This window comes from Cryptotermes secundus, unplaced genomic scaffold, assembly GCF_002891405.2.
Source record: "Cryptotermes secundus unplaced genomic scaffold, Csec_1.0 scaffold22, whole genome shotgun sequence".
NCBI lineage: Eukaryota > Metazoa > Arthropoda > Insecta > Blattodea > Kalotermitidae > Cryptotermes > Cryptotermes secundus.
This window is the reverse complement of record NW_019742961.1, coordinates 3,678,213-3,694,545: the sequence shown is the minus strand read 5'-3', so window position 1 is coordinate 3,694,545 and position 16,333 is coordinate 3,678,213. Positions and strand designations below refer to the sequence as shown.

Here is a 16,333-nt window from a genome sequence, read left to right as displayed (position 1 = left end):
AAAAAAATGAGGTAATTTGTGTTTACATTTCGGTCGTGTTGTGGCGGAACTGTGTGTCCGGAAGCGGATGCTGACCCAGGAGCTAACGAACTCTGTGTCTGTAACTGTGAAAACGTGGTGAAATATGCGGAAAATTTGCGGTTGACAAACGGAAGGACAACTCTCGCATTGCAGCGTTTAATTGTGAGGCTTCTTCAGGTTCCGCAGTAGGTCTTACCAGTAATCAGAACCCCTACCGTTACTTCAGTATTATTTGGAGACGTAAGAGCATGCTCCTGATTATTGGAAAGTTATGCATGAATATCCCGCCTCTGTATTCTAGTGGTCAGAGTTCCTGGCTACAGATCCAGAAGTCCGGGTTCGATTCCTGGCGCTACCAGATTTCTTTCTGAAAAAGTAGTGGGTCTGGAACGGAGTCCACTCACCCTCGTGATGATAATTGAGGAGCTATTTAAAGGTAATAGCTGATCCGGTGTAGAAAACCGAAATTAACAGCCGTGGGAATTCGTTGCGCTGACCACGCGACACTCCCTATCCGCAAAAGTTGGCACTAATTTCGCCGACAAGCGGCGGTCGCTCGGTCGGTATAGTTCGCTTGTGGACTAAAATCACGGAGTTTTTTATGCATGAATGTAAATCTAAATGAACTTATTTTTGTTGTTTTAAAAGAACAATTTTAGTCTGCTTTCCTTATTTTGAATGATAAACAAAGTAGGCTTACGAGATCAACATGCTGTGTATGTGTTTGTGTATCCCCCCTGTCACCTTTTGAATACCTGAACCACTCATTATGAAACTTGATATATCATGGCACATAAGGCTATCTCAACGGTGTATTTCATAAAATCCATCCCTCCAGTCTATGTGTCTGTGTATATGTATCCTATCGTTGCTAGAGAACGGCTCGGTAAAAACGATACCGCGGTAACGAATACACACGCAACAATAAAGGAATTGTTGGACACATTTTCTTAGCGGTCCGTATCAAAGGAAAGCAGGCGATTATTTCTTCCCAGAACCTCTTGTTAGATTGAGAAATCAGATACCTCTCTTCATTTGGGAGGTAACACATTTGAGGCCTTCAGATGTATAACAAAGATGTGGATTTTAAACAAGACACAGTTTTGGAAGCAGCGTAGATGAAGAAACTCACACCACTGCTAAAAACTAAACTCCGTGGCCTGAGTCCGCAAGCGAACTATACCGTCCGAGCGACCGCCGCTTGTCGGCGAAGTTAGTGCCAACTTTAGCGGATAGAGGGTGCCGCGTGGTCAGCGAAACGAATCCCCACGGCCGTTAATTTCGGTTTTCTAGACCGGAGCCGCTATTTAATTGAAATAGCTTCTCAGTTATTGTCTCGAGGCTGAGTGGACCCCGTTCAAGACCCAGTACTTCTCAGGAAATGTGGTAGCGCCGGGAATCGAATCCGGGGCGTCTGGATCTGTAGCCAGGAACTCTGACCACTAGACCACAGAGACGGTCCATATCACTGCTATGATTTACAAAATCTAGGCATCAAATGAATGCCGATACAAAGGAAATATTGCAAGTTCAAAACATAATGGAAGACCACTTGACTATCAGGAAAGCGAGAAAGGCCATATAAAAAGAATGCAGAAAAGTGGAATACGAAAGTTAACATTTTATTATAATTTTCATTTCATGCATCCTGTTGTGTACAATATACAACTTCTTTATTAACTGTCACCGTGTTCTGACGGTTAATAAAGAAGTTGTATATTGTATTATAACTCCATCGGCCAAAGAAACAGAAGTCGTTCCAGAAATAGTTGGAACGGAACAGTTCTTTGATGAAATTAGATGAAACAGGATTTATAAACCTGAAAAGACCTTATGTTAAAAGAAGAAAGGAATCGCATCTCTAAATTCATTATCCGATTGCAGCAGAACAGGCAACCCGCGTCACGTGTGACCTCGCTTTGCCGCCCACGACCAATTCACGGACTACAAACAAACATCGTTAAATATACAACCGATTAAAATGACAGTTATTTCATCGTTAAAATGAAAAATTATAATCGTAAGTATTTCGTTACATTTTCCATTTTACTAGTGCCTTTTTTAAGCTGAAAGTAATGATGATACTATGAAGGATGTTGAATTTACTTGAGGCTAATTAGCCTGTCGTACATGCAGTACTGTATACGCACACACCGGATCATGTTACGTTTATTTAGTGTCCATGTTTCAGTTTCATAAATACATGTTCAAAGTTCCAAAAAATAGATTCTGAAGTTTTCATGTTAATGTCTTTATTAGTGGACTCTTTCTCCTCATTATAAGTCGAAGTACCGTTTTATCACATGCATAGAACTAGAATTCGGAATTGGGTGGTATTAATTTAAGTACATTTGGTTTCGCAAATTTTTTCTTGCGTGTTTTTACTCTGTTACTCCATTATGTAAGTGCATTCGTTTTCTTATCTCTTGATAGATATGTGTACTTCGCTTTTAGTTATAAATGCTGACGGGAACATAGATAAATTCACGGGCAGTATGTATAACATTTCTTCCACGCAAGTGGCCTCAGTTCCATTCCTGCCTTCTTAGTATGACCCATTTAGGATAGTTCATCCCCAAGCTTGCAGCCTAACTGTGTAAGTTAAGTGGGTAATTGGTGTCAGGCTCTAAGGCATGGTCCTAATTATGCTTCTATACAATTGGAAAGGGTGGGTGGAAGCATTTCATTGTCAGGAAATACATCCCCAAACTCGGTTACAAATATTATGCTTTTGGACATTATCTATCGTCTTGTCTCTATCTAAAAACCGTCCTGTTTATTTTTCAAAACACGACATTTCGGAAATTGGATTCTGTCTCCGTCTTCAGGTAAAACCTACTCAGTTGGGCCCTCTCGATAGAGCTACACGGTTAGATAGAGACAAGACGATTGATAATGTCCAAAAACATAATATTTGTACCAATGTACCATCGTCACAAACTTCTAGATCTTGTCTCACACTCGGGTGTTGGCAGCAAATGCATTTCCTATTAACACGAAAACAGATCGTCTTTTCAAGATGACGTATAACGGAATCTCATGAGAAAACAAACGTGCTTGAAACAGTAGCAGATGCTTGCAAACATGCCCTCTCCGCGAATGTTGTACTCTCACCTGGTCTTTAGGTCGCCAGAACCAAAGTGTATCATCGTGAATAGCCACTCGGCACACCGGATTCAATGCCAATTCCTATATGATCGCCCACAGTTCTTTTGCAGTGAGGACGCTCACGCCAAACTCCAGTGCCGAAGGATCAGATCGGGAAAGTATCGGAGCCAGCCCCCAACGGAAACAACACTGATGGAGATGTGGTTGTCCTCATAAATACAGTGCTCCAAATCATGATGGCCCTGAAGATAGCAGGGGACAGAAGATTCGCCATCTTTATGAAGGCTGTCTCGTGGCTCACGACAACAATAAGGGGCCTGCCAATCGTATATGCAGCACACTTTGCCGCCCGTCAACATGCCTGATCCTTTCCTGCTCTGAGAGGAGTGTCCGAAGTGGAGAAAAACTGCAAATGTCTTGTGTACGACAAAATTTGGCCATGAGCCCACGCAGGGCACGACACCAAGACAACACATGTCTCTGGAGGAGCCCACCGCAATGCGTCCTGAGTCCTGAGCTCTGAGGACGCTCACGACTTGTTGGAATAGCGCGGCCCGCTACGGAAATAAGTCCGTGCTTTGTTCTCGACCTGGTTCACATTCAGATTTTATCCCGTGCACTACATACAGTTTGCTTGCTTTATCTGGCGCGTTAGATGATGCATTTGAAATAGTTAACCCCTAAATAAATTCATTATAATTTCCCCGCTTCCTCCTTCGTGGCATTTAGTCGACAAGCCAACTATACCGACCGAGCGACCGCCGCTTTTCGGCGAAGTTAGTGCCAACTTTAGCGGGTAGAGGGTGTCGCGTGGTCAGCGCAACGGATCTCCACGGCCGTTAATCTCGGTTTTCTAGACCGGAGCCGCTACTTTTCCACCAGAGTAGCTCCTCAGTTATCCTCACGAGGCTGAGTGGATCGCGTTCCAGACCCACTACTTCTCAGAAAATGTGGTAGCGCCGGGAATCGAACCCGGGACCTCTAGATCTGTAATCAGGAGCTCTGACCACCAGACCACAGAGGTGGTCCTATTCTTTCTTATATCTGAAATATATATTTCTCTCTTAGCAAATTATATTTTCTGTTATAGCATAAGGATTGCTAGGAATATAGCATTATCTTGGTATATAATTTCCCATTCCCGTGCCTCTGAATTTCCCCGCTTACTTTATTTAATTCATAAGCCTACGGGACGTTAACGATCGCACAACAAAGCCGAATTATAGCGGGCTTCAAGACGGTAGCCGGCGAGTGTGGTGTAGAATTGTAATCCTGCAACCACATACATGGAAGGGTGTAGTGTTTAGGAGCAACCTGGGTAAACAGCATTAATCACCTTATTAATAGTATTATGAATACGTTCACTTCATCAGCCGACATCGGTCCAGTTCTTTAGGTGGAGAATACATTTGCCTGACCCAGTGGAGCAGCTGCAGGAATTGCACGAGGCATCAGATAAGGTGCTGTGCTGCTGGATGACAAATGAGTATAGAGATCCATTGTCTGTTCTGTAGGCTTAGTTTAGGTCACAGTTCCTTACATGTAGGTTAAATGGAAAATGTATAACTGCCCTGAAAATATAACTTGAGGTTTATAATAAGCGTTTTTTTTTCAGCTAGGTATGTTTTAAGCACACAGGCGATTTAAGTGAATAAAAATGAAGTATAAATGTTATCCTATACAAGCAAGAGACGGTGCTGCATACATTTAACAAAATATGTTTCTTTGCATACAGCTGAGCAGACTGCTGGAAAAGAAGGTGAGAGGCCTGTTTTTTTACCAGTATTTTGTACAAAACATAATATTTATTAATTTCTGTCTTTCTCATTCTCCCCCTTTCTCTTGCTGCAAACGCCTTTAACGACAGTAACCAGTGTGAAATGAAGTGCATTAAAATTAGGGCTGCGAATGAGGAGTTCGTGACATTTTTAGCCTGCTTTCCTAAAGAAAGCTTATGCGATCTGTGTGTCTGTGAATCCCTCCTCCCCATTAACCCTTGAATGTCTGAACCAATTTTTATGGAACTTGGTAAATATACCATGGCACCTGAGCCCATCTCATTGGCATACCTCATAAATCCCTATCAGTCTGCGTTGCTGTATGAATATATCCTTCATATCGTTGCTAGGCAAAGGGCTCTGTAAAGTTTTTCTTTCGTTGCTATGCAACGTTCCCGCTGCAGTGAATACACGCAACAGTAGAAAACTTGTTGGACGCGTGTGTGTATGGGTCTGTCTGTGTATCCCCCTATTGTTGCTAGGTAACAACTTGGTAAAGACGTTCCCGCGGAAACGAAGAATTGTTCGAGGCGTCGTTTTCTTTGCTGTACATGTCTTATCAAAGGAAAATAAGTGATTAGTTCTTCCCAGAATATCTTGTTATTTTTATTTATAATTATTCAGGTTTCGACTAAAATTTAAGAGGAAGCTTGGTGGCCCCTTTTGCTACTCAGTTACCTCTCTCTGACTGAGGGAGTGTTTCACGTCGTAATTTGCTCGACCCGTACGTAGAAGTGCGGGTTCGAAAGTGTTGGATAGTGGAGAGTCTGTAAGCTTTAAGTGTGAAATTTTATGAACCGTAGCTTTTGTTGGACACATACGACAGCAACTCCAATATCGGTGGTAAAATACCGTTCCGAGTTCGAGGCTTTTTAGAATATTTTTATTTATCCTTAAAAAGTAATTTGGACAATCATTGTGTGCCACAATACACAAATCAGGCGCAGCATATTATAGCTGGAAGTTCAGTTACTGTACTTTCGATCATTGGTTTTGCAACTGTCACTATGGAATGGACGTGAAATATTTTCATCGACGAAATCTGGCGACATTTCATTTTTATACGGTACGTACTAATACGTATTTAGAAAAGAAATTTCGAAAATTTAAAATTGGAATGAAGTAACCATCTAAGTTATTAAGTGTTAAATTTTTCGCCAACATGAAAACTTTAGTAGGTTTTCTATAACTTTAACTTTCTCAACACTGAGTATTGTACACGTTTAACTTAAACACAGTGACAGTTTGACGTATGTTGGAGACGTGGGTATTGAATAGACTTTACTGTTCCAACTTGTAGGTTTCTTCTACGGATAGAAGTGTCGTAATTACATAAGCGTTGTCAGACGTCTAAGGATCACTACCTCAGATGTTAAACAGTAACAGCAAATTATTTCCATACAGATGAGTTATACACGTACAACATTGCATATTTATATAGTTTATCTCAGAAGGCACCGCTAACCATTGTTTGAATAGGAATATTCGTAGTAAAGTCAATTTGCATAAGAACCATTTAATTGTTATGATTAATTTCGCACAAAGTCTTCCTTATGGCCACTTTCCAGATGGTTTTCTCACAGAAATTTTGTATGCATTTATTACATATCCTTAATAAAGTAAATAGCTGTATGCAGTCCTATTGATCTAACTGTCACTGCAATGATATAAACAATATATAAGGATGAAAGGTAAAGATGTCCTTGTGCTTTATTAAGTACAACATCATGACGTACGGGGAAGCGGAGGTAGAGCTCCGCGCTTTCTTAACTTCGGCACCGGCTAGTAGTGGTCAGCTTTCCCCCTGGTGATAAGGAGGATATAAACTTGTCGGGCCCTAGAAATGGTCTGGACGATGCTGGAATTCAACGCCAGTTCCTCGGCCATCCAGCCCGTGGCGCATCTATGTCCCGACTGAGCTATGTATGAATCAAGATAGTCCTCTACGAACTTGCTATAGGGATCAAATATTATATTATAGCAAAAAAAGTGCATAATTTAGATATCTGAAAATTAGTAAACTGTCAAAATATTTGGCTCTTTTCTGCATATTTTGTTATACATACCTGTAAACAACCATTTTTCATGGTAGCAATTCTTTGATAACGCACAGAGAACTTGGCATTCAGCACAAACAGCAAGGGGAGAGGCGGCTTCATGTTGATGGCATTCTAGCTGTTCACTTCCTGGTTATCCTTGAACCGAGACTTGCATACAGCGGTATTCCGTAGTGTCGTGTTTACGTGATCGTCTGGAATAATGCGCGATATTACATCTATCAACTGTAATTAATAGCCGTGAACGCGTATGAAATCTCTCTGTTTCGGAACGCAACTGAGCTAGTTAAGGTATGGGCAGGAAGCGACAAGAATGGCGGGCGAAGTTGCCCCAGAACCGTTAAGGTAGTAAGCACGTCCCCCCTTTTGAAATCTCTCTCCCCTTTTTCACCTTAGTGAGCCCCAGCTGTCAGTACATCTGTCTGTGTGCATTGGTGTATAGCGAGGCTTGTCCAGATGTACATTCATTTTATATTAAAAATATAGCCTCTCGTTTATCGGCACATCATTGTGAAATTCCAGTCATGCAGGAGAGTACATCCCAAATACTCTTCAGAGCGAGAAGCCATTGGTAGTACCTGTATTTTTTTTCTGTGGCGCTACAGCCCCACTTTGGGCCTAGGCCTACCTCCATGAAACTCTCCGTTTCACTTCGGTTTTTCTAGATCTTACACATTCGGTAGGACTCCTTGGGCGAGTGATCAGCTCGTCGCAAGGCCTCTACCTGTACACAGACACAGAAAAACGCAAACAAACATCCATGCCCTGAGTGGGATTCGAATCCACGATTCCGGCTTCCGAGCGAGCGAAGACAGTACATGCCTTAGACCGCTCGGCTACCGTGACCGGCCGTAGTATCTGTATAAGTAAAAGTAAAATAAAGTAAAGGTATCCCTGTAACAGCCGTGGAGGTCCATAAGGTTGTGAGATGTTGAGGTTCCCACATTTTCAAGATAATCGGCTCATAGATGGCGGTAAGGTTGTCAGCCCTCCGCGCCGGCCGCCCTTTGCCCCCAAGACATTCCAAGAATATTCCTGGTACCCATTTCTGTTAGAGGCTGAGGCGACCCCAGGGCCATAGTGCGGCTGGAAGGATCAGGTAAATTGAAAAAATCCAATGACCTCATCGGGATTAGATCCCGTAACCTTCCGGCTTGTAGCATAGTGCCTCAACCAACTACGCTACCGCGTGCCCCCTAGCCATTGGTGGTATACAGAAATTAATAGAGAGCTGCTCAAAAGGCGCGTATTAAATGAAATGATTGATGTGTCTTTACATCAGGCTTCTTCTTAATGAAATTGGCGTTATGTATAACATACTCCGTGACCTGTAGTCTGCTTTTCGCCGAAGTTAGTGCCAACGCTAACTTATTATTATAATTATTATTAGACATTGTCTAGTGAGGTATCTGATATTTTGTAAAGGCCAACACGACGTTTCCAGTGAAACGTCCTGTATACTTTTTTGTGGATTGTCTTTGATGCTTTCAGTATCCAGACCATACAGTGTAAAATGAAAGAAAGAGTGGTGAATAATGAATTGGAAGTTATTTGGAAGGAAGCTGTCGTCGCCTGTTCAAGGTATTATACCAACATTCTCTGGGAGGGACTGATACAAACACGAAACCCCGCAGTCCGGATAGCCGGTGTCCCGGCGGAGAGTCGAACCGAGCACCTCCCGAATATAAGTGTAGAACATTACCACTGTATACCTCAGCCCATAGGCCTGCTATATACCTACAGTGGGGAAAGTCCAGCGCAAAATCTAATTTTTTTTTCCTTGGCACTACAGCCCAAGTGGGCCTAGGCCTACCTCCATGAACTCCGTTCACAAGATCTGTTATTAGTGCTGTATAATGAATGATTAGAAACGTGTATAAAACAATTATTATTGTCTTCAGGCATAGTCTGATTAATAAAGTGACTCCTTGCGAGCTTCACGACAAGGGATCGATGGTTAATTCTTACTTCCTTCTAGGCTGAAGTTAAGAATATTTGGATCTTTACCTCCACCTCTCCATACGCTTTCAGAGCCTGGCGCTTGAGCACAGAGATAACTTATCATCATCATCATTGTTAGTAGTGGTCTTTCGTATTGTGTTTATATAAGATCTACTAGAATAAATCTGAAGTGATTTTATCTATGGAATGAAATACAAACAAACCAAAACGGAAGTAATTAAAGAATGCATTATGTGTCAGGAAGGGCCATTGTAGTTCTGCGGTAGTTGTTTCATCTTATTTCGGAAATTTGGAAATAATTCTTCATTTATTGTCCGTATTTTGATGTAGTTTAAATGTACGATACCATTTTTATAATTGCTTAGTGCTGTTTTCTTTAAAAACGCGAGTAATACCACTGTTAGACTAGAGCGTGGGTTCGTTAATGGTTTTGTTAACTGGACACTTATTTGAGATCAGTAAGACTGTAAATCCAGTAAACATATTATAAAACAAGAACGACTGACTAATTCATGAAGGTGAAAGTTCGGATGATGAAGTTGAGTATGTATGAAGCAATTTGTATTTTGCAGGAGTAAAACGTGTGACATAACGACACCGTATAGTTTTGTATTCCTTGAGCAGGAACTGGACATTCTGTAGTATATAACATAGAAATTATAAAAATATACGAAACATAAGAATGTGGGCCATTCTTATGATATACGATATCTGGAGAAGATTCTATCGAAGTTATTCGGCACGTTGTATAACCTGATTGATTTTGCTGTTAATGTATTGTTCAGCCATTGACGTACTTGCCATATATGAAGTTGAACTGCTGTTTTAGTGCAGTACCTGAATTACTGTTATGCGAGTTGGATGGCCGTGGTTCCGTTCAGAGTCTCGCAACCTTCTCGTGGAAATCGGTACTGGGACCCACCCGTCTACTGCCGGATCAGTATCGTGGGACGTTTCCCTCACTTTTGTATCGCTGATATAGCTGTCAGCATAGTCAGACATTATGAATGTTATTTAACCTTGAGGAAAGGCAGACAGAATGGCAAATAAGAATGTAAAAGAGGATAATTTCCGAAAGTGTTCTTTGTTATTTTTTTGTTCACATCTCATTGACCTTCATGGTAATTTACTGAAGATACAAACCCATTGTTCCAAAGCTAATTTTACGATACATATGACACTCTACAGATTCAGCAGTAAATTTTTCCATATTTTTCGAAGAATATTTCGGACAGAAATTGAAGATCTTATGATATCTCTGCCTTTTTCCTTAATCTAATTTGCATACGCGTAAAACAATTAGACGCTTGCCTTTAAGAAGGTGTGGATATTTTCAGTATCTGCTGTGAAGCTGCCATGTAAGTTACCTCAAATAAAATGTATAATCTAACAAATAATTAATCTTTCTTTCTATATTGATTTCATCTGTAAACTTGATCTTAATGCTATAGTTGGGTTGCATTTTAAGCAGCACATTCTTTATAAGCCTAGAATAGCTTCGGCGGTGAAATTGCCGGGCAGACAGGACCTCTGGGTTATGCGTTAATTTTATGTAGTTGGTTGAGGGGCTATGCTAGAAGCCAGAAGGTCGCGGGTTCAAGTCCCGATGAGGTCACTGGATTTTTTTCAATTGACCTAATCCCTCCTGCCGCACTGTGGCCCTGGGGTTGACTCAGCCTCTAACAGAAATGAGTACCAGGAATTAATTAAATAATTTTCCTGGGGCGTAAAGTGCGGCCGGCGCGTAAGGCTGACAACCTTATTGCCATCTTTGAGCCGGTTGTCTAGAAAATGTGGGACCCTCAACGTCTCACAACCCTATGGGCCTTCACGGCCTGTTACAAGGATAGCTTTACTTACTTTTTTATGTACCAGTATTATGTTGTGCGATGTTCACTTCTCTGATGTGTATTTGATATACCTAAGCGCAACACAAAAATGGAACAAACGTTAAAGTCCAAAATAATAGAAACTGACCTGGAACGATGACCATCGGATACAGTGTAACAAGTCAGAGAGGAAAGTAAAAAATTATCCCCACTCTTGTTTTTCCAGTTTCTATACACAAAAGTAGGGGTTGAACAAGTATGACATTTTTCTACACAGTCTCGTTCCGTTTTGATGCACTTGGTCCAGCGGTCCACAAGCTTGCGTATTCGCTCCAAGAAGAAGGTTTTCGGTTGTTCGCGCAACCATCTCCTTCCTTGTTGATGCACTTGGTCCAGCGGTCCACAAGCTTGCGTATTCGCTCCAAGAAGAAGGTTTTCGGTTGTTCGCGCAACCATCTCCTTCCTTGTTGATGCACTTGGTCCAGCGGTCCACAAGCTTGCGTATTCGCTCCAAGAAGAAGGTTTTCGGTTGTTCGCGCAACCATCTCCTTCCTTGTTGATGCACTTGGTCCAGCGGTCCACAAGCTTGCGTATTCGCTCCAAGAAGAAGGTTTTCGGTTGTTCGCGCAACCATCTCCTTCCTTGTTGATGCACTTGGTCCAGCGGTCCACAAGCTTGCGTATTCCCTCCAAGAAGAAGGTTTCAGGTTGGTCGCGCAACCATTTATGCGCCGCTTCCCGCACTTCTTTTTCCGTAAAAAATCGACGACCTCGTGAAGCATCTTTGAGCGGTCCAAAGAGATGACAGTCGGAAAGGGCGAGATCTGGGCTGTAGGCAGGGTGTTCCAGCACCTCGAAACAAACATGGTTAATGGTTTCAACGGTCTGGCCGTCCTTGTGTGAGTGTTCATTGTCATGCAGCAACAACACTTTCTTCAACAATAGGCTTCGGCGTTTGGTGCGAATTGCTGGCTTCAGATTGTTGGCTAACAAATCACTGTATCTTGCACTGTTGATCGTACACCATTTTTCCATGTAGTCTTCCAGTATAGGCCCTTTTGAGTCCCAAAACGCGGTTAGCATCACCTTTCCGCGGAAGATTTGAGTCTTGAATTTTTTTTTCGTTGTCGATCCCGGGTGTTTCCACGTCATACTCTGGCTTTTGGATTCTGGCTCATAGTGATGGACCCACGTTTCATCTCCTGTGATTATTCTGCTCAAAAATTTTTTGTCTTCATTGTTGTGGCAGTCGAATAAGCGTTGGCAGATCTCAACACGTTTGCGCCTGTGCTCTGCGGTAAGCTCTCTGGGCACCCATCTCGCACAGACTTTATGGAAGCCGAGCTCGTCGTGGATGAATTGATAGGCAGAACCTTGACTAATCTGCAGAGAACACGCTAACTCATCGATGGTAACTCGCCGGTTCGCCGGTACCATCTCTCGAGCTTGCTGAATCTTCTCGTCAGTGGTGGAGATTGACAGGCGTCCTGCTCCCTCTTCGTGCGTCACGCTTGTCCGGCCACTTTTAAACTTCTCGATCCACTTCTCGACCGTATTGTGTTGAAAGCCTCCGATGAATTTCAGCCCCTGACACATCTTCCCACCAGAGAAATCGGATCACTGCACTTTGTTCCTCCTTGGTGCACACTGCTAGCGGAGCGGCCATGTTTACACTATCACAGCATCAAGGAAAATGACGCGATCAAGGTCAAACTTCGATCTCGTGATTACAGTAGTACCAACTCTAAGCATGCATGAGCAGATGTGTTATGGCGAAAGTGTGGATAATTTATATATATATCTGACACACTTGTCAAGTCGTACATAGTGTTCGCGTCGGTTTTTCTGCGTCATGCACACCCCTAGATGTGCTGTGGAAATGAACTCGGTACTGTGAGGTAGGTATTCACCTAGCCGAAAACATCGACTCTAAGCCCATTGTTCTCTGTCCAGATGTTGGCAAAGCATGTTTTCTTTAGGATCGTAGAACAGAGCGGCGCACACCCACAGAATGCTGACAACCGACACTTCTCGACCAGCAGACCGCTGAGCGAGAGCTGAAGAAAACTGAGACGGACAGTCATATTTGTCATACTGTAAGATATCCGAAATATGTGTCACAACCTCCCTGCAGGTCGGTGAGGCCCCCCCAGTCATAACGAATTATTTAAAATATAGTTATATCTATGGACAATCTTGACAAGTTAGTAGGTCAATAAGGATTAATGTGAGTGCCTTCGGAAAACGTAACTGCAGCCAGCGAAACATTTTTATAATATTTATCGTGACTGTACAGGAGTATTGTAGGTGAAAAGATGGCATAAAGCACTGAGGTTGTAGCTGTCGCCGTACAGACTAATGGGGACCTGCAGCTCTGCTCTTTTCGCCTATGGGCAGAGATGGGGATCGCGCAGAAGCACGTACTATTTGAGGGTGCCGTGGTGTCACAAAATTCTAGAACCCCTGTTTTAAAGAAGTAAAAGAAGGAATCGGCCTAAGGTCTTTGAGAGCAGGCAGCTAATTTGTTGCATATTTAATGTCGCTGTATTAGCGTCAGAGGTTATGATGAATATATACTTCAGTTTTGTGTGCTATTTTGACAAATTATTAGTATTTCTGGTAGTTCGGGAGACCTGTTTTAGCTCTACTTTACGATGGAATCATTTAACATCTTACCATGATGACAGGGTTCAGTGGCCCTAATGATGAAGATGACAATGTTGAGAAAGTGTATGCTTGCCGGCCTGCCAGAGGAGAAGGGCGAAATTGAGATAAACCCACAATGCTCTGACCATATTCGATAGCCGTACTGAAGGCAGCTTCTTTAGACAGCTGACATCAAAGACTTCGGTTTGTTCAGGTTGGGTATTTTATCATGGTCTGGTAAACCAATTTGTGTAAACCGATCGTATTCCTAAGCTCAAAAGAAACAGCCAGATGGATAAAAATACTTTCAGTGCAAAGGACAAGGATTTTTACGTAGCGGATCATTTTACCATCACCACCTGGAGCGTAGGTGGAATGTCCCACTGCAAGAAGAATTACAAAATAAGGAAAATTGTGGTAGCAACTTTAAGAGGAAGCGAAGGTCTTGAGGAATCTGCGGTGATGCAGACTGTAGCCGAGCAGACTCGAAGGAAAGCTGCGTGGATTGCATTCACCCAAAATATACAAGAATCCTTTCCTACACTGGGAAGAATGAAATAATAACGTATTTTATGTAAAATTAACAGAGGTTCTATGATAACGATCGGAATTTTTCCTCCCGAAGAAAGCATTATAGAACTACGTTCGCTGTTTATGGCAAACATCAACAGATTATAGAAAAGTGATCATAATGCGCAATTCTTTCTTTAAAAGATCATGGATGCGTTTGTGACCGTTTCGTATCATGCAGTGTTCACCTTTTCGAGAAGTAGCATTACAGATCGTAAGAATATGGATGCAGCTTTTGAAATTCTCTCTTTGGGGACTCGTGATTCCTAGTAAGTAATATTACAATTGTTACAGAACATAATAGTCTCTCGCCTTGTCAGGAAACCCAGAGATTTCTTATTTTGTTCACGACAGGCAACTGTTGGTCCTTATCCTGAGCCAGATACATCCAATCATACCCTTCAACCTTATTTATTTTACATCTACGTCTTGATCTTCAGAGTCGTCTTCTCCGCTCAAGATTTCCATCTTAAGTTTTATGTTTATTTATCGTATCTGCCATGCTTCCTACATGCTCCACTCATCGCCTTCTTGGTGTGATGGTCCAAAAAATACTCGTCGATGAATGCAAAGTAGGGTCTCTACTACGCGATTCTGCTCTCTTATGAGCTGAAATTATATGCTGTACAGGTGATGACGTTCAGATAACGCATACGCCATTTTTACTTCGGAGAGATGGTCAAACGCAGAACTAGGAACGATTTCCCGTATATTAAAATAAATCATCAAAATTCTCTTTCCCGGTGGAAGGTATTTTGTGCTTTCCTACCACGGTCTCCGAGATGGACGTGTTTGTGGCCACGAGGAGAGTAATTGGTGAATACTGTATTACGAAGATGACGACTACATCTGTTGTATAAATGCAGTCGAAATAAGGATGTTGTATATTATTTCAACTGAAATTAATAAGGTGCACCAAAATCTGTCAAAATCGAACCGACACGTTTCAGATGGGAGATAGCAGTGATGCAAAGCCAATCTCTGTCATTTTGTGCACGATGAGAGTCCATTTGAGTGTTCCCACCAAAAGGTCATACACTTCTCCGCCGAAGCAGAACGGACAAGTGGTATACTTTAAGCGACAGTGATTATCCGAACCGACTGCCTGCGAGCTGGGAGTGCTCTGCAGGATACAAAGAACAGCAGCAGCAGCGGCGGCCATGCTGTGTGCATACAGAAACTTGCCTGTGGTATGCTGTTGAGCTGTTGAGTGTTCGGCAGTGGCAAGAAGCAATCAGAACTGTGTGGTCGTATGGCCCACTAAATGTTTCTATTCGTGTTTGCAGTACTATTTTAAGTGATCGGATTGGTGTGCTGGGCCGTATGCCAGTTTTATATCTTGAATGAATGTTGTTTTTTAAGTGCCTTCAATATGGAAACAGTGAATCTTGTGTCTTCACGAGTGAAATGAAAGAAATAAGAGGAAGTGCAGAAGTTCATGTTATTGGCGCATTGTTCTCTCGATATGTGCGTGATGTATAGACAGAGGTAACTGGTATATTAGTTACAGTTTCGGAGGCTTTAGTCAAGCTGTTTTTTGTGTCAAGGTCTGCATGAAAGAGAGGAAGTCGAATGAAGTTTCTGGTGCCAATTCGGATACGGGTTACTGGAATAAAGAGGCCTATAGTAAATACTTTGTGGCATCATCCCTAAAATTTTCCAGATTTCGTATTTAAATGGGTCTTCATCATAGCAATGGCTGTACAGCCTGCTTCCCATTGCCAGGCCCTAAATGTTTTAGCAGTATTGCTTTATTCTTCAGTTAGTAATTTTGATTCTGTAGTCTTTGGAAATTGGAATATTCATGTAATACGTCTTAAATTCATTTGAAACATTTATTCGAGAGTTACAGAATCGGATATTGTTTTTAGTGATAATGTATTTAAGTATCCTGTTGCATACATATGTCATTTATTTCATATAATACATTTCCATCTCTAGTGCAACTTATTATGGTCACCATTCTTCCTCACAACATGTTTCGGCCGTATTAGAACTTGGTTATAACGTCATCAAAGGGACCTAAAAATAGTGTCGTTATAAACGAATGTCGTTGTAACCGAAATGGGCACTTCCACAGTAGCCTTATGTTAATCACGTAAAAATTACCAAAAACTGAGTTAAAATGTTGCATTTTTTAGTGAAATACCTAGTTAAGTACAGACTAACGTAACATTAACGTGGAATTGCCCAAATGTGTAATATCAAAGACATATTACAGCGCTTTTCACTGACAATACACACCGCACTAATACTGTATATTAAAGGTAGGCCTACTCACCAAATTACAGTAGATTACATCAATTGTTGTGCCTTACTGTACCTAGATNTATGTGTATATATATATATATAATTAAAACTAA

The 16,333-nt window shown here is 41.8% G+C and overlaps 1 protein-coding gene across 9 annotated transcripts in view; it reads left to right on the top strand.

The window, feature by feature from the left end:
* Positions 1–16,333, top strand: part of LOC111873397 (protein numb) — a 214,496-nt gene that overhangs the window by 32,960 nt on the left and 165,203 nt on the right. For 3 of the 9 annotated variants that reach the window (XM_023868069.2, XM_023868070.2, XM_033755074.1), the window contains exon 1: positions 15,144–15,458. The exons of 5 other annotated variants lie outside the window; for them this stretch is intronic. The gene's annotated coding sequence lies outside the window, so the exon portion shown is untranslated. Of the gene's footprint in view, positions 1–15,143; positions 15,459–16,333 lie in introns of those variants that run through there. One more of the 9 variants, XM_023868075.2, reaches the window with a different exon arrangement.